This window comes from Enhydra lutris, unplaced genomic scaffold (assembly GCF_002288905.1).
Source record: "Enhydra lutris kenyoni isolate GAN:26980312 unplaced genomic scaffold, ASM228890v2 scaffoldscaffold45, whole genome shotgun sequence".
NCBI classification, from domain to species: domain Eukaryota; kingdom Metazoa; phylum Chordata; class Mammalia; order Carnivora; family Mustelidae; genus Enhydra; species Enhydra lutris.
Genome location: NW_019154129.1, coordinates 7,885,486 through 7,912,209, shown reverse-complemented (window position 1 = coordinate 7,912,209; position 26,724 = coordinate 7,885,486). Strand labels below are relative to the sequence as shown.

Genomic DNA, 26,724 nt, shown 5'->3' with positions numbered 1-26,724 from the left:
CTCCCCAGGTGATCTTAATGTTCTGCCAGAGTTTGGGGCCACTGACGTCGCAAGAGCAGCGTGCACTTTTAGAATCAGAGAAGTCTAGGCTGGGACCCCCACCTGTGCCATTCAGTAGCTATACAAACCGGGCAAACTCTGGACCATTGGGAACGTCTGTTTTCTCCTCTGTAAACAGCACAACTCCACCTACTTCGTAAGGATGTCGTGGCAAATTAAGTAAGACAGTCTGGGAACAGCGACCCGCACCGTGCCCAGCACGTAGGATGGATTCCATACTTTTAAAGTGTAGGAGAGAGACAAGAGAAGGAGAAATTTTTAAAAGATGCTAAGGGAAGGAGTTTGAAGAGAGGAAGATGATGTGGAAGACGAGGCAGGAGGACTGACGGGAGAGTCAGCATGAGAGGGACGCACAGGAGAGGAAATCAGGAGCATCATTTCAAGCCCAGATATGGTTCTATTTAAGTTGCAAATTAAGGTGAACTGTTATTAATCTGGCCCGAAGCAGAGACTTGGAACGCTTAGCGTGCACCAAGACCTGTCAAAATAGAATCGATCTCTTCCCTCTGAGCAGCAGTCGGCATGTTAGCAAAATCAAATTGAAGGCTGTATGTTTTGAACCTTAATTTTATTTGACAGCGTATTGGCACTATTCGTATACTGCTCTGGGAGAAAGCTGCTCCCGGCACCGCGCTTCCTCCCTCCTCCTGCTCCCGTGCACAATTGCTTGACATCACAGGTCAGCGCTTTATTGGTAATACCAACCTCAAGGAAGCACCTCGTCCAAAAAGCTAAGTGCCAAGTCCCGGCTTGTCTGTGTTGACGTGACCCACTCACCACCCCTCCTGTAATGTGAGTGTCGCCAGAAATGAATTTCAGGCCCATAAAGAGAATTCGGACACCCCGGACACCCAAAGGGGTGACGGGGTGGCAGGAGAAAAGGCAGATGGTGCTCTCCTAGACCATCCTGGAAAACGTTCGCTGCTTATAGGGAAACATTGCATGTAGCCAATTACAGAACTGTCCAGCATCGCCGATCCCTTCCTTTGTAAGACAGGAAGGGCTGTAGGAGAATTTGGTCCAACAAATAGGTTCGTCTACCACTGCTGTGATGTGTAACACAGGCCAGGGAGAATGCTGAACCCGTCAAATTCCTCATTCACTCCACACGGATTTCTTAAACACCAACCGTGTGTAGCCACCAGCCTGGGAGCGATGGTGGATAAAACTGAATGATGCTTGTCTTCTCGGAACCGTCAGTCTGCTGCGGGACAAAGACTAGACTAATGGAAATAAATATGCAACTAGAAAAAAAAAAAAAAAGATGGCCATGCTTTTCCTTTCGGGACATGTTCCCTCCATTCCTTTTCTTTCCACTTCTCTCGGAAAAGCCACACCTTCAAGAGGGGCCGGGTAGTTCAGCGGGTAAGAGAATGGCTTTTGGAGTCACACAGAGCTAAGGGCTCATCCCGGCTTCATCCATTTAGCTGAGTGGCCTCGGGAAAGTCACTGAACCTCTTGCGTTTTATGTTCTCTATCTGCAAAATGCTGATAGCTACGGGACATGACCTCAAGGACTGTAGTAAGTTTCCGATGAGCCAAAATGCCTATGTAGCATCGAGCACAGAACTTAGCATGTCACGTGCGTGGTAGCTGCCATTATTTTATTATTGTTGTAGTCTGCATTTAGGACTTAGCTCAAAGACCACCTAATCTGCAAGGGCATGCCTCCTTTCCCTAGCAGTACGGAACTCTGCACCTGTCCACCATAGCTCTTCGATGCTGTAATTATTCACAGTGTCGGTTATGAGCTCTCCTGTGTTGTCGGGGAATGTACTGATACCACCCGTGACTCTGACCCCCACAAATCCCACAGGGTAAGGGTTCTTCTTCCAACTTTGCAGTTCAGAGAACGGAAGCACAGAGACATAGAACCTGTCCAGACATAGCTGGGAAGCCGTGGAACCAGAGCCATACCACAGGGCTGTGTGAACCCAAAGCTGCTTCTATTAAGTGATCTGCGGTAACCACGTCAGAGCTCCGAGACCCTTCCTCCCTCACACAGACAGCCCCGGGGGAGCCCCAGGGGAGTCCCAGGAAACAGCAATCAAGGCAAAGACCATTTAGCCAGCAGAACCTTTGGTGATGTTATTGGCCACATCACTATACCCTACACCATGAAGTCAGGCAAAGGTTCCCATGCAAGACTGACTCCCGGGGAGAGAGGCAGCGAAGGTGTCTGAGTTCCTAGAGTGTATTAACATCCCAAGTCTCCCCTAAGTTACTGTTTCCCTTCCCATCTCTAAGTAAGCACCCGCAGGTCCAGCAAGGAGGGTTGGAAGCAAGCGGTGGGCGGAAAAACTTGAACAGCCAAAGCTGCTTTGTCAATGCTGCCGGCATCATCAAAGCTCCCAATGACTCCCCTGAGTCTGCTGGGCTGCCCTGATAGGCTCCTCAAGTCCCCAGATCCCGACTCCAGGATTCTCCGTACCACATGGGGAAAAGAGACTTTCCCCTCCTATGTGCACTTCCACGAGGGATTCTAACTGAGTCAGTCCAGTGCTTGTAGACAGAATGAACAAAGATTCACTCGCTCCTTGGGACACCTGCATGGCTCAGCCGGTTAAGCCGCTGCCTTCGGCTCAGGTCAGGATCCCAGGGTCCTGGGATCAAGCTCTGCATTGGGCTCGAGCAGGGAGCCTGCTTCTCCCTCTCCCTCTGCCTGCCTCTCTGCCCACCTATGATCTTTCTCTGTCAAATAAATAAATAAAATCTTCAAAAAAAAAAGATTCAATCACTCCCTAAGTTTTTACGGGTGGACCACTAGCTGTCAAGCCCGGCACTAGGCACCGAGGAGACTCGAGAACACGCAATTAAGTTTTCCCTTGCACGGAATTTTTACACTAAATGGGAAGATAGACATGAGTCCAATAATCACACAAAAACACATCATACAAACTGGGCGGAAGAAAGAAAAAAATGGGTCTAAGAGAACAGATGGTGGGGGTGGGGGAGAAATCACAGAGGGCTTCCCTGAGGGGGTGGCACTTGAGTGGAGATCGGAAACCCCAAGATGAGTAGGTGGGGGGCTGGGGGGGTGAAGGGGAGGGAGAAAACCTCACGTAGGCAGGGGCTCGATGACGCAGAGCCTTGCAGGTCCTCTTAAGGAGCTGAGGTTTACCCTAGGAGTTCATCCAGTCTGTTGGCCAGGAGGGAAAGGCTGGATGGAAGTGACCACGGATATATGTCCACATGTAACCTGCCCAAAGGAGGAAGCTCCGTGCTCCCTCAGTGCATCTTTGCTTCTCTTTCTTGATGGAAAATTTTAAACTCCTACAAAAGTGGGACAGTGTAATGAATCTCCATGTTCCCATTATCTCGCTGCAGTAATTACTACCTCATGGCCAACCTTGTTTCATTTATTTGCCACCCACATCTCCTATACCACATTGCAGGAACTCCCAGACACGGCCACATTTCATTCATAAATCCTTAATTCGATTTAAATATCTAATCTCTATTTGCTTAATAACATTACATCTCAACAAGCTATGTGTTTCTCTGATTAGATTAGGATTCCCCTGCCTAGGAGGGATTTCCTACAGACACTGATTGGGTGTGAGGTTCCCCAGCTTCTAACTCAGGGCCTGGCGCAAGGAGGGACTTCATGGACAGTTATTGATGGAATGAAGGAACACGAGACCTGAATTTCTAAAAACGTCCATGAGTTGGAAAATACTAGCAGACTGATCGATGTGTCCGTATCGGCCTCAGCTGTGGGATTTTGCGCCCCAAGCACAATACTGAAGTAACAAAGCCCGTATTCTCTCCCTCGCTCGTGCTTTACTTTCACTTTGACTTCAGGCCCCTCGACGCAGAGCCTTCGAGAGTGACTACATCCTATTTTCCAGATGGAGCCAAGACCATCAGGCCCATGCCAATCAATTTAAATTTAAAAGGGGCTCCAGCCACTCTGAAGCACTCAAGAAGATGGCAAGTGTCAGTGGAATAAACCACGAAGTGAGAAGAAACGTGTCACACCATCTCTGCTTGCTTGCCTTAGTGTCCCTAGGACCTAAATGGACACAGACTACGAATGCTCCCTGTGCCTTTCTCTAAAGGTCACATCCAAGACAGAAGAACCTTGGGCCCTCTGAGGACAGTAGCCATCAATCTCTCCCTCCCTGCTCCCATTTTGAGCTGATGGTGACTGTCCTGCTATTCTTTCTTTTTTTTTTAAAGATTTTATTTATTTGACAGAGAGAGAGATCACAAGTGGACAGAGAGGCAGGCAGAGAGAGAGAGGGGGGAAGCAGGCTCCCTGCAGAACAGGTAGCCTGATGCGGGGCTTGATCCCAGGATCCTGAGATCATGACCTGAGCCGAAGGCAGAGGCTTAACCCACTGAGACACCCAGGTGCCCCTGTCCTGCTATTCTTTAAACGAGACCTTCTTCTGGCCCCCAGTCCCCTCCAAAATCGGGCACACCCCATGGGGCAGAGTCTGTAACACTAGAGCAGCAGGTTCCACCTGCCCCAGAGAAGTTAGTGCGTTCCGAGGCTGCACCACACGTCCTCCTGGGGGTAAGTTTTCACGGCATCAGAGCAAGTGAAGTGTTCCTGTCTCTGTTACACACATGGCCCTATTTCTGGCACTCCAAAGGAAAAGGGAGTACCAGGAGGCCTTGCTAAATTTCCGGTTAGATCTCCACGTGACTGGGACGGGAAGGTGCACTTGAGCGTGTGTGTTGGATTATGGGCACGTACTGATTCATTCATTTTCCAAGGATCAGCCTCATCCCTACAGGACCCCTCTCTTCTCTCCCTCACAGGTTACAGAGGGAAAATATTTCAGAATCATCAATATCTTGAGTTTCGGAGTCAGACAGGTTCAAATCTCACCAATGCCCTTGGTCGGGTGACTTTGTGCAAGTCACATGATCTTTCTGAAGGTCAGTTCCTGGCCCACAGCAAGTTCTCCATATCAGGCACTATTACCATTAATTCAACATCTGTTAAGCCTCTCTTTGGGAAAACGGTGAGCCTCTGCAGCAGAAGCACTGGCTGAGTTCCCATGACAACACGCCCTTGACCTTTGACTTCCATGGGTCTCAGTCTCCTCAGCTGCAACAGAGATGGGGTGTGCGGGTAGACCAGATGATCTCTAAGGTCTCTGAGACCCAAGGTTCTAGGCAAAGTGAAAGGAAAGTCGCCTTCTCAGCTCGCTCCTTACTGGGATCAGGATAACAAATGGATCATTAGCAAGGGGTCAATGAAGGCAGCACAGCTCACAATTTGATGTTTAATTCAGGAAGGAGGCCTTGTGCCAGCAGAGGCCAGGGAGATGACATGCCCAGCTCTGAAGAAGACAGGACGGTTCTGAGAACCAAGCTGGAAGACCAAGAAGAAAGAATGAGGTCGCCAGAGCCTTCTTGGTTGGGAGTTCTCTGCTGCACGGAAGCCAGTGGCGCTCAGAGCTGAAGCTTCCCACAAAGCTGACTCTTGTTCATTCTATACACAGGGGCCAGGGTTCAAATCCTGACTTGGCCAGGCCTTAGCTGGGGTAACTCAGCTAACAAATGGGGTAACAATGATGCCAAAGTCAATCGTGGACATTTCTCAGGTGCTTTCCTGTGTGTTTCCGGTACTGAGACTTTATCATGCATTACCCGACTCGATTCTCCAAGCAACTCCAGGAGGTGGGGAATGAGGGCTATCCTTATTGCTTGGGGTAAACTGAGGCTCAGAAAGATGAGGTGTCCTGCTCAGATCATAATGCAAAAGTCAAAGGAAGAATATAAACTTGGTCAGTGAAAATGCAGAGCATGGCTTAATCTCTACCTTCCTCTATGAAATTTGGTTTCTTCATATTTTAAAGGTTAAGTAAGATTCTCCACCTTACAGACTTCTTGTAAGGATTACAGATGATGACAAAAATATGTCTTTCTGGGGGTGCCTGGGTGGTGTACTTGGTTGAGTGCCTGACTCTTGATTTTGGCTCAGGTCATGATCTCAGGGTTGTGAGATCGAGCCCCATGTTGGTCTCTGCACTTAGCGCACAGGGTGTTTGGGCTTCTCTCTCCCTCTCCCACTGCCCCTCCCACTCATGCTCTCTCTCTCTCTCACTCTCTAAAATAAAGAAAAAATAAGTCTTTGTTTTCACTCTTCTGGGAGCTTTAAATATTTATTTGTGTAATTCTAAAAACAGACTGGTAAGTAAGATATTACACTACTATTACCCCATTTCAGAGATGAGGGGACTGAGGCATGAGGTTTAAGTAGCTTGTTCAGTCCCCATCGCTTGACAGTAGGACAATCAGGATCTGAACCCAGCACTTGCTTTTAAATCAATGAGGAAATGCAACTAGAAGTTTTTGCTGGGGCAAAAAAAAAAAAAAAGAGAGAGAGAGAGAAAACTTTGATAATGCAGAAATCTGTCAAACACCACCGGAACCAGATGACTAAGGTCAATGCCAGGAGGGACAGGTCATATTGATAGTACGTCCCCTTGATATAATGTGATGACACTGTGTGGTCTTCCTCCCGAAACACATAACCTTGTCTGATCATAAGAAAAATATCACAAATATTCCAATTTAGGGGCATCCTAGAAAAGAGCTGACTGAAACTCCTCAAAACGGGGAAGGTCATCAGAATATAAGGAAAGGCCGGGAAACTGTCACAGCCAAGAGGAGCCTGAGGAGACCTTGTGATTAAATGTAGTGGGGCGTCCTAGATGAGAAAATAGGGTGGCACAGGAAAAAGACACTAGATAAAAACCAGGGAGGTGTGAATAAAGCGCGGACGTCGGTTAACAACCATGTATCAATACCAGCTCCCGGAATGGGACAAACACCACATTAATGCCAGGCGTAGTACTCGGAGAAGCTAATCAGAGGGGGAGGGGTAGGAGAACTTGCTGTATTGCCTTCGCAATCCGTCTGTAAATCTAAAACTATTCTATTTTTTAAAAAGATTTTTTTAGGGCACCTGGGTGACTCAGTTGGTTAAGCGACTGCCTTCGGCTCAGGTCATGATCCCGGAGTCCAGGGATTGAGTCCCACATCGGGCTCCCTGCTCAGCGGGGAGTCTGCTTCTCCCTCTGACCTTCTCCCCTCTCATGCTCTCTCTCAAATAAAGAAAAAATAACATCTGAAAAAGAATTTTTTTACAGATGTTATTTGTCAGCAAGGGAGAGAGGGAACACAAGCAGAGGGAGCTTCAGAAGGAGAAGCAGACTCCCCGCTGAGCAGAGATCCTGATGCAGGACTCGATCCCAGGACCCCAGGATCATGACCCGAGCCAAAGGCAGACTCTTAACAACTGAGCCACCCAGGCGCCCCTCTAAAACTATTCTAAAAGACAAAGGTTAGATTTTTTTCTAAATTCAAAAGAGGGAAATTTTTTTTAAAAAGCATATGTAGTCTCGGAGAGACAGAGTAGTGGAGTGGCCCAGAGTGTGAACTCGGGCATCCTGGCTTCAGATCCCAGCTATGCCACTTGGACAGACAGTGGACCCCGGAACCACGGGGATCTGAGCTGTGCGGGTCCTGTAATACGTGGCTGCTCTTCGGTCAAGACAGCACAGTACCATAAACGCGTTTTCTCTTCCTTGTGATTTTCCTCATCACGTTTTCTTTTTTTTTTTTAAGCAAAATTTTTTTTAATTTTATTTATTTTCAGCATAACAGTATTCATTGTTTTTGTACCACACCCAGTGCTCCATGCAGTCCGTGCCCTCTCTAATACCCACCACCTGGTTCCCCCAACCTCCCACACCCCCACCTCTTCAAACCCTTCAGATTGTTTTTCAGAGTCCATAGTCTCTCATTGTTCACCTCCCCTTCCAATTTCCCCCAAATGCCTTCTCCTAACTCCCCATGTCCTTCATGCTATTTGTTATGCTCCGCAAATAAGTGAAACCAACTAACACCAAGGAAGTAGAAACAATCATCAGAAGTTATTATCAACAGTTATATGCCAATAAGCTAAGCAACCTAGAGGAAATGGATGCATTCCTGGAAACCTGTAAACTCCCAAAATTGAACCAGGAAGAAATCGACAACCTAAATAGACCGACATCTAGTAACGAGATTGAAGCAGTGATCAAAAACCTCCCAAAAAACAAGAGCCCAGGACCTGACGGATTCCCTGGGGAATTCTATCAAACTTTCAAAGAAGAAATAACACGTTTTCTTTTCTCTGGCTTCCTTCAGTACGTGATACAAAGGGCAGACACGGTACGTGTTAATCAGCTGTTTATGTCCTCCGTAAGGGTTTTGCTTAGGGGGAGGCCATTAGTAGTTAAGTTTCTGGAGAATCAAAAAGTTTTATGTGGATTTTCCACTGTGCAGGATGGAGACGGGGGAAGCGTGCTCCTAACTCTGTTTGAGGGTCAGCTGTATTGCTTTGCTGTCTTTCTGCTTTGAGGGCATCATCAGAAAAAGGGGACGAGGACAGTCGTGGAACTCTTAGTTTTGCTGAGACGATTAAATCAGTTACTCTAGGAAAAATGCAAGGAGGAAGGCCCAGCACTGGGGGAGGTGCTGTACGTTGTTGTTTTGTTGTGGTTTAGATCAATGAAAAAAAAAAAAAAAAAAAAGAAATGAAAAGAAAAAAAAAGCTTTGCAAGGGGAGTTCACATTGGGGCGCCCGGGTGGGGCACTCAGTTGTGTGGAGGACTCTTGGCTTTACGTCAGGTCATGATCTTGGGGTCATGAGATGGAGCCCCGCGTCAGGCTCTGCGCACAGTGGGGAGTCTGCCCCTCTTTCTCTCCTTCTGCCCCTCTTCCCCGTTCCCTCTCTCAAATAAATACATCTTAAAAAATAAATAGAGGGGAGTTCATATCACTTCATGTTTTAACTCTATAAAAGCATTTCTTTGTTCTTTTTTTCACAAAAGCATTTCTTGATACAAAGCTGAGTTGTTTTCGTTTGTTTTCCCCTCATCAGTGCTTCTGGCCACAAGTCACCACCTTCTCCACATTTTCCCTCTTAGGGTTCCGTGACAGCCTTCTGCCGCGTGTGGGCCCATCGTCAGTGTCCCATGTTTTTGGTGACAGCATGTTGGTTTGCCTTTGGAGAGATCCCAGGCTCCAAGGTCAAGAACAGGCACGTGGCCCTTATGTGGCACATCCGTGCATTTGGCCCCTGAGCCACAGTGACTGGCTCAGGAGTGTGCACGCGACTTAGGCTGAGCCAGTGGGAGTTTCCCACAGGACTCTGACCGGGATGATTAGCACAGGGTAGTCGTGGCAGAAGAACCTCTCACAGAAAGACTGCAAAGTTCAGTAACAGGTCAGCAGTGAAATGTGAATGGCATTGCTTGTGCTCTCACAACAACAAAAGTTGACATTCAGTGGGTACTTGGTATGTATTAGGCACTATTCTTAGCACGATTTTAATTTTTTTTTAAATTTATTTGACAGACAGAGATCACAAGTAGGCAGAGAGAGTGGAAAGGAAGCAGGCTCCCTGCTGAGCAGAGAGCCCGATGCGGGGCTCGATCCCAGGACCCGGAGATCATGACCCGAGCTGGAGGCAGAGGCTTAACCCACTAAGCGACCCAGGCGCCCTAGCACGATTTTAATTCTTATAAATACTCCATACACAATAATTAGGTGCAGGCAGATGATTTTTATGTCTATCATGAATTTTTTTAATAATTAAAACAGTCCCAAACTCACCCAAATGGGCTGTGTGGGAGGAGGAAAAGAAATCTTTACCTTCAAAATAAACTGCATTTTGGTGATAAACCTTTGAGTGATTTCCAGCAAAAATAGGGGTTTCGAGGACAAAAAAAAAAAAAAAAATTATAATTGACCTCTGATGGAGAAAAGCGATTCTGTGAAAAGAACTATAAAAAGGGAAAATTAACTTTGTAATGATTTTTTTATCCATTTTTATTAAAAAAATTTAAATACAGTGCCTTTAGAAAGCTAATTGCTCTTCAGCTCCTGGAAAATGTTTTGTGAAAGGACAGCGATTAGTTATCAAAATGTTCAACCACTATTTTCTCAGAACAGAGATAATTTCATCTCCAGCAACTGTCCTAAGTTAACATTCACCCCTTCAGGTCTGGGTAAATTCAGAGAGACCTCACAGAGGCCACAAGCAGCTGGGAAAAATTAGGTTAACAGGTGTTTGTGCTCGCTTTTCCAAGAGATGTGCTTGATTTTATTTGATCTGTACACGACATGCTTACCAGAGACAACTAAATTCGCCTCGTAACTGGTCTCCTAAGGCACCCCTTAGAACACATCAAAACGCCCAAGTCATACATCAACCCTTACTCAGATCCTTCCAGAATCGTGTAGACTCCCCTTAACAGGGATCGGCCCTACACTAACCAGTGGATCTCACCATATTCTCTGCTCTCTGCTTTCGGTCAGTCTTGCTCTCTCTCTCAGATGCCCTATGCACACTCTCACACACATGTACACACCTAACACGTACACACACACACTCCCAGATACTCATCTATGTATATACGTACAGATATATATTATACCTAAATATTTATATGTAAACCTCAAAACAAACCCACACCTCTACACACACACACACACAGGAACAACTACACAGCTACACAGACCTTGCACACACACTCACGCCTCTACACACCCACCACACTAAGCCACACAGTTGCATACACTTCTCACTTCTCACCAAATACATTGCGGTCGACACCCATTTCCCTGCCTTCGCCTGCACTGCTCCTTCTACCCGAAACCCCTCTCCTTGTCACCTCCACAAACTGAAATCCCACCCCCGCTTTCCAGATCCAGCTCAAATGCCACTTCCTCCATGCAGCCCAACTCTCCAGGCGGAATGCGTTTCTGCATGCTCTGTGCTTCTAGAACCTTCTCTCCTGCCCGCGACTTGTCTCCCTTGTTCCTTCAGGGCTCAGTCCGTGCATCTGGTGCTTTACACTGTTGCAGGCACGACAGGATACGCGGAGACTGCAGGCATGAACGGCGCGGGGCTGGCCCCTAGCCTCAGCATTTCCACTCCAGCTGGAGAAGAGAAGTCAAAGCTCAGTAGCAATAAAGGGATAATGGCCATGCCGGGAGTGAGCACAGGATGCTGCGCGCGAGAGAGCTTCCGGCTCTGGAAGGGGACCAAAAGATGCTTTCCACGGCATGTGACTTCCGACTCTGAGCCGGACCAGCAGAGCTGGTGTGTGGCTTGTTAAGGGGTTCCATCTTTATCCTTAGGGCAACCGAAGTGCAGGGATTTCGGAGTCCTTTTCATCAGGGGAAGGATAAAATCAGCCTGATGTATTAGAAGGCTTCTTCCCGACGCGGTACAGAGAAAGGGTTTGAGGCTAATAGATTTAGGAGGCAGAGCGATGGGCTGGGAGCGCGTTCGGCTGTGTGAGCGGGACACCGGCCCGCGCTGGTGAGGCCGACATGAACTTGAGATCTGCGTGCGGTACCATCGAGAGAACTTAGAGACGGCCTGTAGGACTCTACGGGCGTAGGGACCGGCGGCCCGGTTTCCACAACCACGTGACCTCCCAGCAGCCGCGGCACGGAACCAGCTCACCCACCACTCAGCTCAATACATATTTGTTGAATGGAAGCTGGTTTGGACTGCCACACACCCTCCCTTTTTCACTTAGAATTCCAAGTGAAAAGCGGAGAGGAGCCTGTTTACTCCTCTCCTCTCCTTGGAGACAAGACAATAGGGATTGCAAAATTAAAAATCAGAGAGGAGATTTATTAAAACTGACAATGGGAGCAGAGTTCATGCGGCCTGTGCTCTGGCTGTGCGGCCCCGCTTAGCTCATTTCATAACCAAGGGGCAAACAGGCCTTAAAACAAACACTTGGCGTGTGCGAAACATCAGAGTGCATTTCACTCCAGATAATAAGCAATGATTTACTCCCAAGCTGGAGAAAATATGAGTAATTAACTCTTCAGGAAGATGAATTTAAGGAGAAAAACAAAACAAACAGGAGGCCAATTTCTCTCCACCTGAAATATCAAGTCTTCCAAAGGACATGAGATAAATGGCCGTGAAGGGAATTTAAAATGATTTAATGTCCGTATTTAGCGTAAACAGCATCACCGATTAGCATCCCTTCTTGCCTCTAGATGCAGATCTAATGCAAAAGCAAGTGGGGGGCAGCCTTATAGGCAAGTAATTCTGTGTCTTGGGGTAGCTGCTTGAAACCAAAAGCGGATCTGAACTTGACTGATCTGGAAATCACAACAAGGATGCCAGAGTCACGCCCGTGGCCTGAGAGGAAGTCGAAAGGTGCTCTACCCGGAGCAGTTCTCAGTTGAGCCCAGTGACTGTTGTTTTAAACCAAGACCGGATTCGAGGTTTGTCCAAGGCAGCTAGCGTCGGCTGAAACCAGGGGTCATGCTGAGACCAGCTTTCTCCTGCACGGTGTATGCTAACAAGCTTCTAGAAAATACTGCTGAAGGGCAGTCTGGGGCAAACCCACTCTGTCTTCGAGGCCACGCGTCCTCCGGTGGCCATCGGCAGAACGAAAACAAGAGCTGCCTTTCAATAACGAGGTACAGCGTCTGCTTCTTTTGAATGTCTGGTCTTAAATGCAGGTATCCAAGCCGGTAGGATAGTGAAACTCTGGTGTGCATGAGAACCTCTCCTCAGGGGCTGGTCAGGAATGTAGACTTCTAGATCTTTGGAATGTCCACATCAGTAGGTCTGGGATGAGGCCTGGGAATCTGACTTTTCAACCGGGATCCTCTGTCATTCTGCTCTAGGTGGTCGAGGACCACATTTCGGGAAGCACCGAAAGGATCATACCTCTGGCCTCCAGTGGGATTAAATACAGCGTAAGTAAAAGACTGAAATCGTTCTTCTCGAGTTGCTTATGTAACCAGTGGCAATTGCCAGCAGATCTAAAATAAGTTTAATCAGCTATTAGAGCCTTAATTAAATTCCTCTCAGTTGAAATCTCAGAATTGCCTAATTGTTACACAGCTCATATTGGAGCAGTTGTTGTTTTTTTTCTTTTCCCCCTCCCATAATAACTGCTCTCAGGATAATCTAATACCTTTATGGATGGTAGCGTCAACTGTCTTGGAACCCAGCACTGATCTGGTAATTCATGGAGAGGAGTTCTGATCGCCGCTATTTCCACGAACCCGCATATCAGCTTCCATATTCTCCTCCTCAGCTTCAGCCAACAGGAAAAGAGCTCAAGCCTTGTTCAATCACAAATTTAAAAGTGAAAGTCTCTGGAACAATGAGCCACCATCGCCTTCAGAAGTTCACTTCCAATCCCCAGTCCTGCAGAGTCCTTGTGATGCCAGGTCCCCAGGGATGGAGAGAAGTTCTATTTCTTTGGTTTATTTTTAATTTTTTTGTGTGCTCTCAGAAGTGATGTGTCCTGATAATTAGCTCAACACTTAATCGTGTTTCCTTTGTCTTCTCTGGCTCCACTATGGGGTGATACAATAGCAGAAATGTGAAAATTCAGCAAAGCATAAAAAAGAGCTCACTCACAATGATTAAGTTTTTGAACATGCTCTGGGGATAGACCCATCGGTCCTCCCCAGGCCGCAGTGACAATTATTAAGTAATTAGTAACTGTAAGAACCACATTTCTTGAGCCACAGTGATCACCCCAATCTGCCTTTTCTTGTCTTACCCTGACAACTCTGTAAGGAAGAGTCCCTCATTGGCCTCATGTGACCAGCTGAGAAACGGGGAGCTCACATGACTTGCCCAAGATCCAACAGTGATCGGGGCGCCTGGCTGGCTCAGTTGGCAAAGCGTCTGTCTTCGGCTCAGGTCAACAATCCCGGGGTCCTGGGCTTGAGCCCCTATCAGGATCCCCGCTCAGCGGGGAGCCTGCTTCTTCCTGCTCATGCTCTCTCTTGCTATCTCTGTCTCAAATAAATAAAATCATCAAAAAATATATTAAAAAAAAAAACAAACACCGAATAGTGATCGGGTGCCTCTCGACTGTGACTTCAGAGCCTGGGACCTCTGCCAGCACCTGCCCTGTTCCCAAGGCTGCCATCATCTCTGCTTCAGAAAATACTAGAATAAACAGGAGTGCATTGCTCTGTTGAGGTAATATTCCATGGATCAATCAGAAAGACCGTGCTGCAGGAAGAGTCATGTCCTGGGGAGCTGGGACACGGAGGTAGAGGAGGGAAGAGAGCAGTCAGGGGAGGCAGTCTCGCGGGTCTCTTCCGTAGGCCTGTTTTACTTCCTCAGTTTATCCGTGACCTGATTCTTCTAAAGACCCCGGATTCCTCCCGGGGAAAGGCCGAACAGCAGTCAGCCCTTGCCGGCTGGACGCTGAATTCCACCGCTACCAACATCGACATCCAAAAGGCGATTAGAATAATAATAGATCAGGGGAAAAAAAAAATCAACCGCTCAAATGTGAACTGAGTGACAATTAGGTAATTTGGGGATTTCAACCAAGAGGAATGTAATTAAGGCTCTAACAGCTGATTAGACTTTTCTTGGCCTCTGTGGTAATCTCCAAGTGTTACATAAGGGGCTGTAGAAGGGAGGAGTCGATCTTCTCTTTGTACCACGGTGGACTTGAGATGCTGACCCTCAAGGCCGGCCTCCGTTTACGTTGCTGCATGTGTTGGAATCAAAACCGCAACGTAAACTGGGTTGAAATCCTTGTAGGGCTGCTGCCTTGGAGAAGAAAACCCGAGTGGATGCTGGTCTGCAAAAGCAGCTTAGGAAGAGGTGCGAAGAGGGGGGCAATCACAGAACGTGGGCGGCGGTGGGGGCAGGGGGGGCGGCGGCGCACATCACGCTGAACGAGAACCTGAGCTCAGGTCAGTCCTCTATCACCGTCCTAGGGATAATCACTGCCATTTTCAACACCTTCGCAAAGACAATTTAGAAATAGGCTCACAGCTTCCCTTCTGACCTTCCAATGTACTTTTTCTGGGTAAATTTCAGAGATCAGTGTGCTTTCTACTTGCAAGAGAAATGAAATGCCATTTGTGATGTGGCCGAGTAAAGAGCTCTTCCTTGAGTGTTTACCTGAAGGATGTTTTGCAGCTCGTGCTTCCTTGGCAGAACTGCCAGGAAACGTTAGGATGTAGTCAGGAGAGGCGTGCTCCGGTCTGGGCTGATACCTGGGGGGACGGCTCCTGGCTTGGGATTATCAACTCCCTCTTCATTCTTACCAGCCTGAAAATTACACCAAGGCTGGGTGTGAATACAGATGGGATGCCTCCTTTTACTCTTGGGCAACTTTTTTTTTTTTTTTAAATGAAAACCTTGAAAAGTGGCAAACATTTTGGGCTGAGTGTGTAACAGTTTGTAAGAGGAGATAAGTTCCAGCTAATTAAATTGCAGGCCAAGGAAGCAAGAGACTTCAATGCATCAACCCTGACTTGGGGGATGGAACAGGCCAGAAGCCGATGGATTTCCGCACTCAGCGTTATGCAAAAAAGCCAATTCCATTTGGACCTTGGCCCTGAACAAAGTTAACCTCATTGACAGTGTCTGCAGAGTTTTAAAATAAGGTTAAAAGACCTGAGGGTATCAATTAAGCTGCAAAGCATTTCATTCTCCTTGCCCGTGAAGTTCCTGGGTTGTCAAAGTGGGGTGCTCGGAACTTGTTGTCACGTCTCTGATAGGTATTTGTGCTTCTGTATCTGGGGCAAAATAATACATTTAAATCTTTGAGCTGCACGGTTTCCTCCTTCCAGATGAAAAGGGCGAGCCAGGGGTTGGTGTCTGAGGGTCTGCTGGTTACTATGAGGATGGTAACCAAAACCCTTCCATGGGGGTGAGCTCCATCCCTCTGATGAAATGCACAGATCACAGCCCCAGTTCTCCTTAGGTGAGATGGCGTCTGACAATCGTTTTCTTTGCTCAGCTCAGACCCCAAACTACTTTGCTCCAGGCTTGTCTGAGCCCTCAAGGATTCCAGCGAGACAATCCTTTGAAATACTAAAGCCAACAGAAGATTTAATGGTGAGGAAACAGTAATAAGCTTATCCACAGCTTTGCCCACTATTAAAAACATGATTAGTAGGAGGCAGTGGGGGAGACGAGGATCCCCTTAGGATGGGCTAGATTGCCATTTTAGAACACTGAGCCTAAGTAACCCTCCACTGTCCATCCAGTTTCACCCAAACCCATCATCCTCATCTTGGACACTAATGAACAATTCCAGAGCACTGTCGTCACTGGGACAAAATTCGGAGCTTGGCGACCAATCAGCCGCTCCTCGGCATCTCCTGTTTGAATTATACTGGCAAACTCATAGTTCAAAAGCCTCCTGGGGTCGGCAGACCGAAGTTCAACTACGGTGCTTATAAGCTGTGTCACCTCAGTTAAATCAAGCTTTTCAGATCTCTACAAACTGTTTCCAATGACTCTGAGCATTAACAACGGATAGGCGAAGCCAGCCCCTAGGCTTTCACCACATAGGGTGGGATTACATGGATTCATGGAGGAATTCATTCAACGAATGTTTACTGAGTGCCCACTCAGACCATGTGCAACAGATGGTCCTAACACTGGTGATACAGCAGAAAGTAGACTCAAAGCTGGGGGTCAGCAAACTGTGGCCCGAGGTACTTGACCTAAGAATGGAGTTTACATTTTTAAGTGGTTGGGGAAAAAAACAAAATAAACAACAAAAAAACAACGCAAAAGAATCGTATGCTGTCATACGTGAAAACTGTACGAGATTTGAATTTGTGTCCATAAATAAAGTTTGATTGGAACACAGCCATGCTCATTTCCTTATGTGTTGTTTAAGGTCATGTTCACACTAAGACAGCACAGACTACTTGCCATCCAGCCAAGTGGCCCACACAGCCCACAATATTTACTAGCTGCCCTTTAGAGAAAATGTTTGCCAAACCCTGATCTAAGTTCCTGTCTCCAAGAGACCCATTCACTTACCAGAAAAATGAAATAAAAGGCCCAAGGAATCAGTTATAAAATAAAACAGAGAATGACAAGTGCCAGAGGTGGAAAGGTAAAATAAATTGGAGGGGGCACAGGCCTTGGGGGTGGGAGAGGTGAGACATTATAGATGGAGGGGCAACTGGGAAGGGGGTGGGTTGCCGAGGAGGCACAGAGGAGGGAAAACCAGAGTGGAGAGAAGTGACTTCTGGGATGAATGAATCGCGTTGACCAGAGCATCACAGTTGAGCCAACGGACATGCTTGTTGCAGGAAGTTCAACAAATGGGATGAAAGGAAGTTGCCTGAATTGGAGAAAAGACACAGGATATACAAAGGGGATGAGAGAGAGAGAGAGAGAGAGAGATAAAGGGATCCACCAGGGCAGGATTACAGCAGCCCCTGGATGGTGGCTCACATGCATACATGTTGGAATCTGGTTGCATACGAGTTCAAACTGGCAATTGGTTTTGTGGTCCCCTGATGGTTTACTCAACACCAGGGATAATACGGTGTCTTTATTCAGAGACGGCTGGCATTTATCATCTCCTACATCTTTTGGAACTATCCTATTTTCAAATAATCGTATCATTTCCTTCTAAATACTTTCCTACTTGCAAACCACACGGACAGAGTTAGAGGTCAGTTTTTTTTGCCTTCTCTACATTGTCCCCTTCCAGCCCACTGTAGCTATCCTTCCTCATGGGGGGGAGGGGATTCTCTTAGAATTGCTTGATTTCAATGATTTTAAATTTAGGTAACCCACAGGGCTCTCACTCAGCTACGTCATCTCTCTTCCCCCACATCCCTCTGGCCATCCGTCCCTAGGGCACTCTCTTTTTCCCCAGTCGGTCTACTCACTCATGCCTTCACTTCCACCCCGATCCAAACTAGACCTCTTCGTCCATCCCATCCCTCGATGTTTTGCTGTACCCATAATTATGCAACCCCTACTCTGTCCTCCTGTCACGCCTTCTTGGCATCACCGCCAGGTCATCGATCCGACCACTGCCTCACCTGTAAACCAGCAAGTAGAGGCGAAGCTCATTACAGAACCACAGAGATCAGTATCATTTCAAATGCAAGGACTCCCTCTCTGGCCCCAAATCCTGCTGTCCTTTCTTATCCCATTCCCTAGAAACTATTTCAAACCTTCACACCTGCCCACGAGACTGCAGCCCAGCCAGCGCTATCCTCGCTCCCAGATGATGTCTCTCTTATTCCAGAAAGTCTTATGGACAACCCACATAGCCCACAGACGTACCTGCCTCCGGACACATGTCTTGCTTCTCTCCTTCAGGAATGAAAGAGGCCTGTCTCCTCTAGCCTAACACCATCACTTGTGCTCGGGACACTGTCCTCTTAGGCAAACAAGACCACCCAGGGCATCCTCACCAGCAAATACAGCACATGTGACATTGAGAGCCCCTCCCATCTTCCATGGGTCTCCTTGCCCTGGACTGTCATAATCCCACCCTTTCCAGGCTATTTCCCACCTTTTTGACTGCTCCAGCTCTCCCAAAATGCAAGCTCCCCTTTTTCTGTACATTTACACGTCCCGCCTCTCCTTCCTGGCCTGACCTCCACGCTCAGGCTTCTCCTACTTCCCACTCTTCTAGTATCATCTCTACGTTGACCACCCTCAGATCTCTCTTCCCCCAGCGAATTCTCAGCTGCTCCAGGAAACCTCAAACTCAACAGACTTAAGAGTAGAACTTAACATCTTCCCTTCAGTTTAAAAAAAAAAAATGCATCATTCTCCCCCTAAGACAAATATGAGTTCTGGAACTCCCAACCCAGCAAACACTCCTTAATTCATCGGTCTCCTCACACCCCCACATATATTAAATCAATCGTCAATCTTTGACAGTTTTTAATGTTTGAATATTTCTCCTCATCCTCTTGTTTCCTAACTCAAGATCAACACTCTGTCCTGGCCTTCACCACTCACTGCTTTCTGCCACCGCCTCTGGACTGGTCTCCCTGCCCCAGAGCGAGCCTATCCCCCACGCAATAGCCCAAGCCAGCACTCTAAATATCTCTGCATATGTGATCGGTCCTGATGGCTTCTCACTACACCTAGAATCAAGCAGAAATGCCTGACCACAGTCTGAACAACCTGGCCTGCTCTCAGGTCTCTTGTCGCTGGGTGCATTCACGCCAACATCATTTCTGACAACCAAATCCCTGCTGCACCCCTGCCCCCCACATGTCAACTCTCGATTCCCATAGAACTAATCATAGACTTCTGAGTACATCTAGCTCCTCTCTTGGTAGTAATAATCAACATCCGTTAATCATCCTGCAAAGAAAACCCTCTCCCACTCTCTGCCTTAGTGTCCCGTATGCCCAGCCCAGAGCCTCTTAAGAGACCAGACACGTGTTTACACATAAGCGATGGAATAAATAAATGATATCAGCATGACCTCCATAACCTTGACCTTCCTGTAATCAGTTACCAACTTCCTTTGGTCCCTTCCAGTAAAATGACAGAGTAATGTGGATTCTAGAGGTGGCTGAACCCGAACACCAGCTCTCCTGCTTACTAGCTGTGTGACCTGGGATAAGCTCGTGCCCTGCCTTAGCTTCCTCCTCTGTGAAGTGGGTACAACACAAGTCGCCGTATCTTATGATCATCGTAAGATTTCAAAAAAGTAATGCCTACAATGCCTCTACTACCCCACTTGACACACGGTCATAGCTTGACCAGTATCAGGTGTTTTATTATATGCAGGGCTCTGGTGAGCATGATACTAATTCATTTATATGAACCTCCCAGCCTGGCCCAGCATGGGTACTTGGTCAAGGTGAGTGCCATCCCGTCTGCAGGGTGCACGTCTTCCTGAGGCTGAAGTGAACCCCTGGATGGAACCCCAGAACAGGGCAGAGCAAGGCACTCATTTTACAAGAACTCTTTATTACGGAAATGACACTTAGGAAATGCATTTGCTCTTTTCCCCCTACGGGGAAACAGATACGCTCTTCCCTCACTGCTCTCTACTTCAGATGGAACCGACATGGCCCTATTAATACAATTCCATGCACAGAGAAGAAGGTCCTGCCAAGAGCAGCCTGGTGTTATTTTAGCTCAATCCATAAATCCAAAGGCTTGATAATTACTTTTAATTCCACTTGCTAGTTTGAGGTTCTGCACAATTAATTCATACCATTAATTTCATAACTATAAATATAACCCAAGCTTTCTTGGATCCTTATGCCAAAAAGTGCAACTTATGAATACGCTTGTTAGTGTTCCACTGGCTAGGAATCTGTATCGGGAGGGAGAAAAGAGAAAAGAAACAGAAAGAGGAAATTTCAGATAACAGACACACTCGGGAAAGCATCCTGGCTGGAGTGCCGTGTGTCATTACAAGAATAAGAATATAAAATCCCAAGCTTACACAGCCTTTTACAGGCTACCAGTTGCTGTTTATTTTCTCATTTTGTTTGAGTCTTTTGGTGGATCGTTCCAGAAAGGGAAAGAGACAGTATTACAATTTTTTCAGAGTGGTACAAACTAATGGTCATTCAAGGAACGCAGACCAGCACATACGTGAAAGGACTGGAGGCAGTTTTGTGGCCGCTGGCCCGGGACCTGCGTGATTGTATGTTTTGGTATTCACCTCCTTGTGCGGGAAGCCAAGAGGAAACGAGTGGATCTTCAAAGTCTGATCCGGCTCCTCTAAGAAAAGAGAATGCTAGCAACAGGATTCTAGAAAACCTCTCAAAATGCAGGGGGAAATAAATGTCCTATAGGTGCCGTTTAAAAATCTGTATTGCACTTTGCATAATAGTTCCCATTTATTAAACTCTTTTTACTGTGTAGCAGGTCCTATGCTAGGTGCTTTACATTCGTTATTTATAATCCCCATGAGTTATGGAGGGCCCTGGTGACCATGGGAACATGGTCACCAACATGAATTACTTTCGCAATCCTCAACGTTCCCATATATATAAAATAAAAAATAATTACAATACTTCCCATTTAGGGTTATGGAGAACATAAAGTGTGATAATGTATGGAATATGTTGGGCTCAGGGCCTATGTCGCGGTCAACACTCAGACATTGCGAGGCTTTTTGTTTTCACTATTTGGAACTAGATAAACTCCGTACTTTCCCCCACTTGACTCCCGTGCCTCTCACGACACTGAATGATGTCCCCTGCGTGGCCGACTTTGGCTGAGAAAAACAACAGAACTTAGTGGTCAGAGCGTAGGTTTCAGAATCAGACAAATGGAGGTTCAAGTCCAGCACAGATTCTTGGAAATTAACCTTGTCCTCTCTATGCTTTACTTTTCTCATTTATGAGATGGGGATGATAATAGCAGTGGTCTCGTAGAATTTACGTGTGATTTAAGAGAAACCTAAAAGCTCCTTCCGGTCACCGGAAGCATTTAATAAGTGGAGCATTAATATCCTCACGGGAAGCCCGTGGAGTGGATGATATCATTACCTCGGTCTGACGGATGGAGACACTGAGAATCTGAGAAATACAAAGAAGGACAACTTTTCAGGGTGGGTTTGGGTTTCAGAACTAAGCGTTACCCATGACCAAACTCAATCCTACAGAGCTGATCAAACACCCTCTTCCATATGTCTCAGAGGCTAACCAGCGCTGTTCTCCAAGAAGCAGGAATGACAGTCCCCACCCATTTCTGCTGACCATGGTGCTGACCTCGCTCTGTCTGCATGGACCCACTCTCCTATCTTTTGACAATGATTTGGGACTTGGGGCTCTGGGTTAGATATATCTTTGTCTCCAACTTCTGTCCTGATTGATTTATAGTATAACTTGATGAGTATTCCATATTTTTGGAAGGCTCATCCATTTTCAAAGAGATGACAATTCCTGAATGCAAAGCCTAGGATGTCATTTTGGTAATGAAATTCAAATCTCGCTATGATGACTCAAGTTACCAACTCAAATGCTATTTGGGGACAAAGAGGTGTTCGGGCCTTGCTGAGAAGCCTTCTTTTGCCTGAATCTCTGTGTCCTCACCTGTTACAAGGAGGCAAATGTTCCTGCTCCCCTTATAAAAATGGTGCTTGTCGGGAGTTGATGTCCAAATCTGATTCTTGCCCTCCTTTTTTCTACCTCATATCTGCCTGTCCTATTTTCTTTAAACACACTTTAATCATGGAAAGAAAAAAAATACCCCATCAGCTATAATCTGCTACCACACACAGAGGCCAGCATGGTGAGAAATGATGTGAAGAATCACGATTCTTCCAACTCAGACCATCCGTTTCTATGTGAAAATTAAACACAACATAAAAGAGAGGCCATTGGTTTCTTCACATCACTCTACAATTCCCTTCAAGGGAATAAAAGTTGATTATCTCGTTTTTTCTCAGCTTCAGATTTTTCTCTCATATGCATTTCCAATGGAGTCTTTATTTGCACACTAAGAGAAACCAAGATGGTTCGGCCCCTACCTCCTTCCTTCTCAAACAGGTCCATTCAGTCTTTCTAATTTGCAGAATTATAATTCAAATGGAAGGAAAATAGACTCTAAGAACTCTCTAGATGTGATTGCAATGAGTTTTAAAACACATTTTCAAATGACAGTGGCTATAGATAAGGAGGCGTATGGCGGAGTAATGAGGACTGAACGAGCCCCACATTGCAGGAGGCGGGGGGTGGGGCATTTACATCTTCAGGTCTGCAGAGGGATGCTGGCTGGTTTTGCACAAAGATGCAAGAGACTGATTATGTGACAGATTTGCATGTGTCTCAGCGGGATGCTCTGAGCGAGGCTCAGGGAGATGCCTGGTCCAGCAGGGAATCTTGTACCTGTAATAGCTCTTCTTGCAAACATTGCGAGCACGTCAACCATGCAGGGATGGGGGACTCCCAATGTAGCTTGTCATAATTAAAGCAATGACAACCTTCACTACCAGTGCACAAAGACCCTCCATCTCAACCAGATGCTATCACTGAAATCAAATGGACTTTAGCAGCTAAGAGACACAAGCCAGAATCTAGAGGTTGCCATTTACTTACTCCCTAACCCTGAGCAAGACACCAATCCTCAAAGGGCCTCAATTTCTTCAGATATAAACTAGGGGCAGGGCCAATAGTACTCAGGTTGAATGTCTGTTAAAAAAGAATTCAAGGGATGAATACAAAGTCCTTATGCTATAACCAGGATACAATAATTATTTATTATTATTATTATTATTATTAATTACTGCATACAACGTGGGGGATTATCTTGAGGTACAGTCAGCCAATTTCTTTGTCTTCAGGGTCTGAAAGCACCCGAAGTCTTCCACAGCTCAGAGATTGACACTGGGAATATTCAACCCCTCTCTATCTCCGCCTCTTCCTCTGGCCGACCCAGGCTCCAACGCCCAGAAAAACAGCGTAGCAGGGAGCACAGCTTCTGCTGCCAACGCAACGGCACAGATGAGAAAACCACACTGCAGCTACAGAAGGCAGCCCGACACAGCCACTTGTAGCCAGAAGCAGATTGCTGGGGTAGAGCACTTTACCGCTCCCTCTCTTTTCTAACAGGCAAATGTCATTCCTGTCTGCACCAAAAGCCCGCACACGGGGAAGGAAGAGAAACCGACAGAGACCATGCTGAGAAAGTCAAGAGCAGGTCCAAAGCACAAACCACTGAGAGCTGGTCGTTGTAGGATGGGGTGGCGGTCGGGGAAGCAATCCAGCTGCTACCAACCAGACGAACCGTGAAATGAGAAAAATAGGAGGAGCCTCTGATGCTTGTGATTCAGTTCATTAAGTAGGTCAGATGGCCCACGTCCCTTGGACAACTCTTCTCCGTCCTTTAGGACTCAGGGCGCGTGTTAGCTCTTTTAGGAAGCCTTTGTTTGTCCCTTTCCTAACAGTCAGGCTGGGGAGATGTCCTGCTATGCCCGAGGCCTGCCTCTATGATTAGCACTCATCTTACTATGAGGATGTTATAACAGGAAGGTCACTGCGGGGCACCTGGGTGGCTCAGTCAGTTAAGGATCTGACTCTTGGTTTCGGCTCAGGTCATGATCTCAGGGTCATGAGATCAAGCCCTGTGTCAGGCTTCGCACTGGGCATGGAACCTACTTAAGATTCTAGCTCTCCTTCTCCCTCTGCCTCCCCCCAGCCCACTCTGCTCTCTTTCTCTCTCTCTCTAAAAAAATGAAAGAAATTCATTTCTCTGTCTCTCCTACTAGACTGTGAGTTTCTGGAAGGCAGAGACATTGTATTGTTCATCTCTGTTTCACCCATGCCTGTCACAGGGTTGGCACAGGGAGGTAACGGATAAACACCTGGCAAACAGATTAGCAGGGGTAAGTGGGTGGGTCCGAGAGTAGATGACTCACACGGATGGATGAAAGATGATCTGTCAGATGGGTTGACAGATGGACAGACAGATGGTTTATTAGGTGACTGAACACTGGATAACTGGATGGATGGATGGATGGACTGGATGGACGGACAAATAGTTCAATCGTATCAGACATTCATAGTTAGTATTTATGTTAACCCAAAGAGCAAGATTTGAATCTACATAAAGGATTTGAATCTACATCTCTCAACTTCCAAGGCAGATAACAGCCACAAGAATCTCTTGGCTCTTTGTAAAAACTGCCATTATTCATCCTAGAAACTGTACAAAATGGTGGAATGAGCACCAGACGTGGAAATGCCTAAGACCTAAATTTGAGTCTTGGATGAGCTGTTGACAAAAATGTCACTGAATATCTCCAAGTACTCCCTTCTCAAAAATCAGAGAGTATCACTTACTCCACAGGATTCTCACGTAGCTGAAAGCAAACTGTAAATATGAGAGCCAGTACTGTAAGGTGTGTGTTACATTCAGAGAAGCCCTAAAGTCAATCTCTTTCATCTACCCATTTTTTAATTTGCTTTAGAAATATTCTATCTTTTCCCCAAATGAGAGCTCACTTGGGATACCAATATGCCAATCAGAGAGAACATTACCACCTCTGGTTAAAGCTGGATCCTGTCTCATTAACCCCTATCCACTCAGAGACCACTGAAGCACTCTGACTCTGGCATCCCAGAGAACACAGAAAAATGCTCTTTCCTATATGATGCATGGAAGTCTCATTCTATGTCCTGCAGTGCCGGGCTGAAACCCCGCTGTTCTCCTTTTCCTTCTCCCTCTCCTTCTCCCCACTCCATCTCTTCCCCCTTCTGTCAGAGGAGCCCAGGGCTTTGCATTCATCTATGCAAAGACGAGTTGATGACCCTGCCAGAAAATAAAAATGGTTTTCATCCGTCTCTTCAGGAGTTTCTAGAAATACTTCTGACTGAGAGGCTCTCTGAATAATTCACTCATTTGAGATCATTTAAATAATCTATTCACTCATTTTCATAATTGATGGCAATGGCACACTATCAAGGGTACAGCTTTTGTCTTACATTTATACCATCTGTCAGCTTAATCATGGCCCCAGCACCCTCAGATAGCTTCCTTATCAAGTTGGGTTTATGATTTCCATAGACATGGATCGTCCAGATGACATCATGATGGACTCTGGCTCTCCTGAGAGAGAGAGAGAGATACCAAGGGGGGTTCCAATTCTGCCCTCCCCATGGTCTCCTTGGGCAAGTCATTTATCCTAGGTGGCTTCCAATTTCTCTCCAATGAATGGAACTCCGGTTAAACTGAAGCTGGCATTTACTGACCAACTACTGTGTTCCAGTTGGTGTTCTAAGCGAGATATCAGATACAGATATTTTTAAATTTTCCCACTAACCTAAGAGGTAGGCACTCTTATCCCCTCCCTTTTAGATAGGATAAAATGCAGAGAATGTTATAATATTTAAATGAGATAATGCCTTGAAAACATTCAACTGCATCATGGAATAGTAAGGAGCTCAACCATCGGCACCTGCCACCATCACCACCATCATCATCACCAAACATCCTTATCATTAACATTCCCATCAATGCATGTTTCCGCAGAGATATCTTGTCTGTGAAAAATTTTTTTTTCAACTTCTGAAATCGAGAAAACTTTTAGCAGAATGTTGCCTTGCAGGAGAGCACTGCTCTAACTGCTATTCTTTTGGGGGTTGGTTTGATGTTACAAATGCAAAAAGAGAGAGAGAGAGAACCAATGCAAGACAGAAACACACACACACACACACACACACACACACACACACACACACGAGATGGTACCACTTACTTCAGCTTCCAGTGTTAATTTGCTAGAGACCTACTGTATTTTCCCCACAGTGACCTAACAGATTGTACTTGTGGATCTTTAAAACAGCCAGGACTCATGACTCTGGGGAAGTCAGATGATTGTTTTAAAACTTCTGTGATGGCTTAACTTTCCCTCTCTACGGCTCGCGTCATTTGAAAAACTTAATGATCAATACATAAGGAAACAAGTTAAATTTCACAGAGACTCTGCTAAGGTAGTGATATCACCAAACCCATTTTACAAGTGGGCCTTTACTTTAGATGTGGGTTGGGGAGGAAAAAGGAAAGGAAGAGAGAGAAAGAGAGAAGCCAGGGTTGTCAGGGGAGGGGGCGTGGAGTAGGGAGAGAAGAAAGACGATGTCTTTTACGCACATGCCAGATTTCTTCTGGAAAATACTCAATCTCAAAATGCCTAAGCACAGACCCATGCCTAAAAATAAAGAAATAAAAAAAAATTGGACTGATTCTGCTCTGTCATGAAGCTCTCAGCAGATCATTCGGTGAACACCATGCCTTTCCAAGCCCTTCTGACATTCCTCTCAGATCCCACTTCCACTGTCTCTGTTTAAACCTTACACTCCCCTTTGACCCCAACTACTTAAAGCACCCCTAAGAAATGTTCCCAAAGATCCTCACCAATGACCATTTCACTTTTAAAGAAG

General features: G+C 46.4%; 1 protein-coding gene across 1 annotated transcript in view; it reads right to left on the bottom strand.

The window, feature by feature from the left end:
- The window catches only part of LOC111156070 (glutamate ionotropic receptor NMDA type subunit 2A), a 368,159-nt gene that overhangs the window by 76,432 nt on the left and 265,003 nt on the right, over positions 1–26,724 (bottom strand). The window lies entirely within an intron of this gene.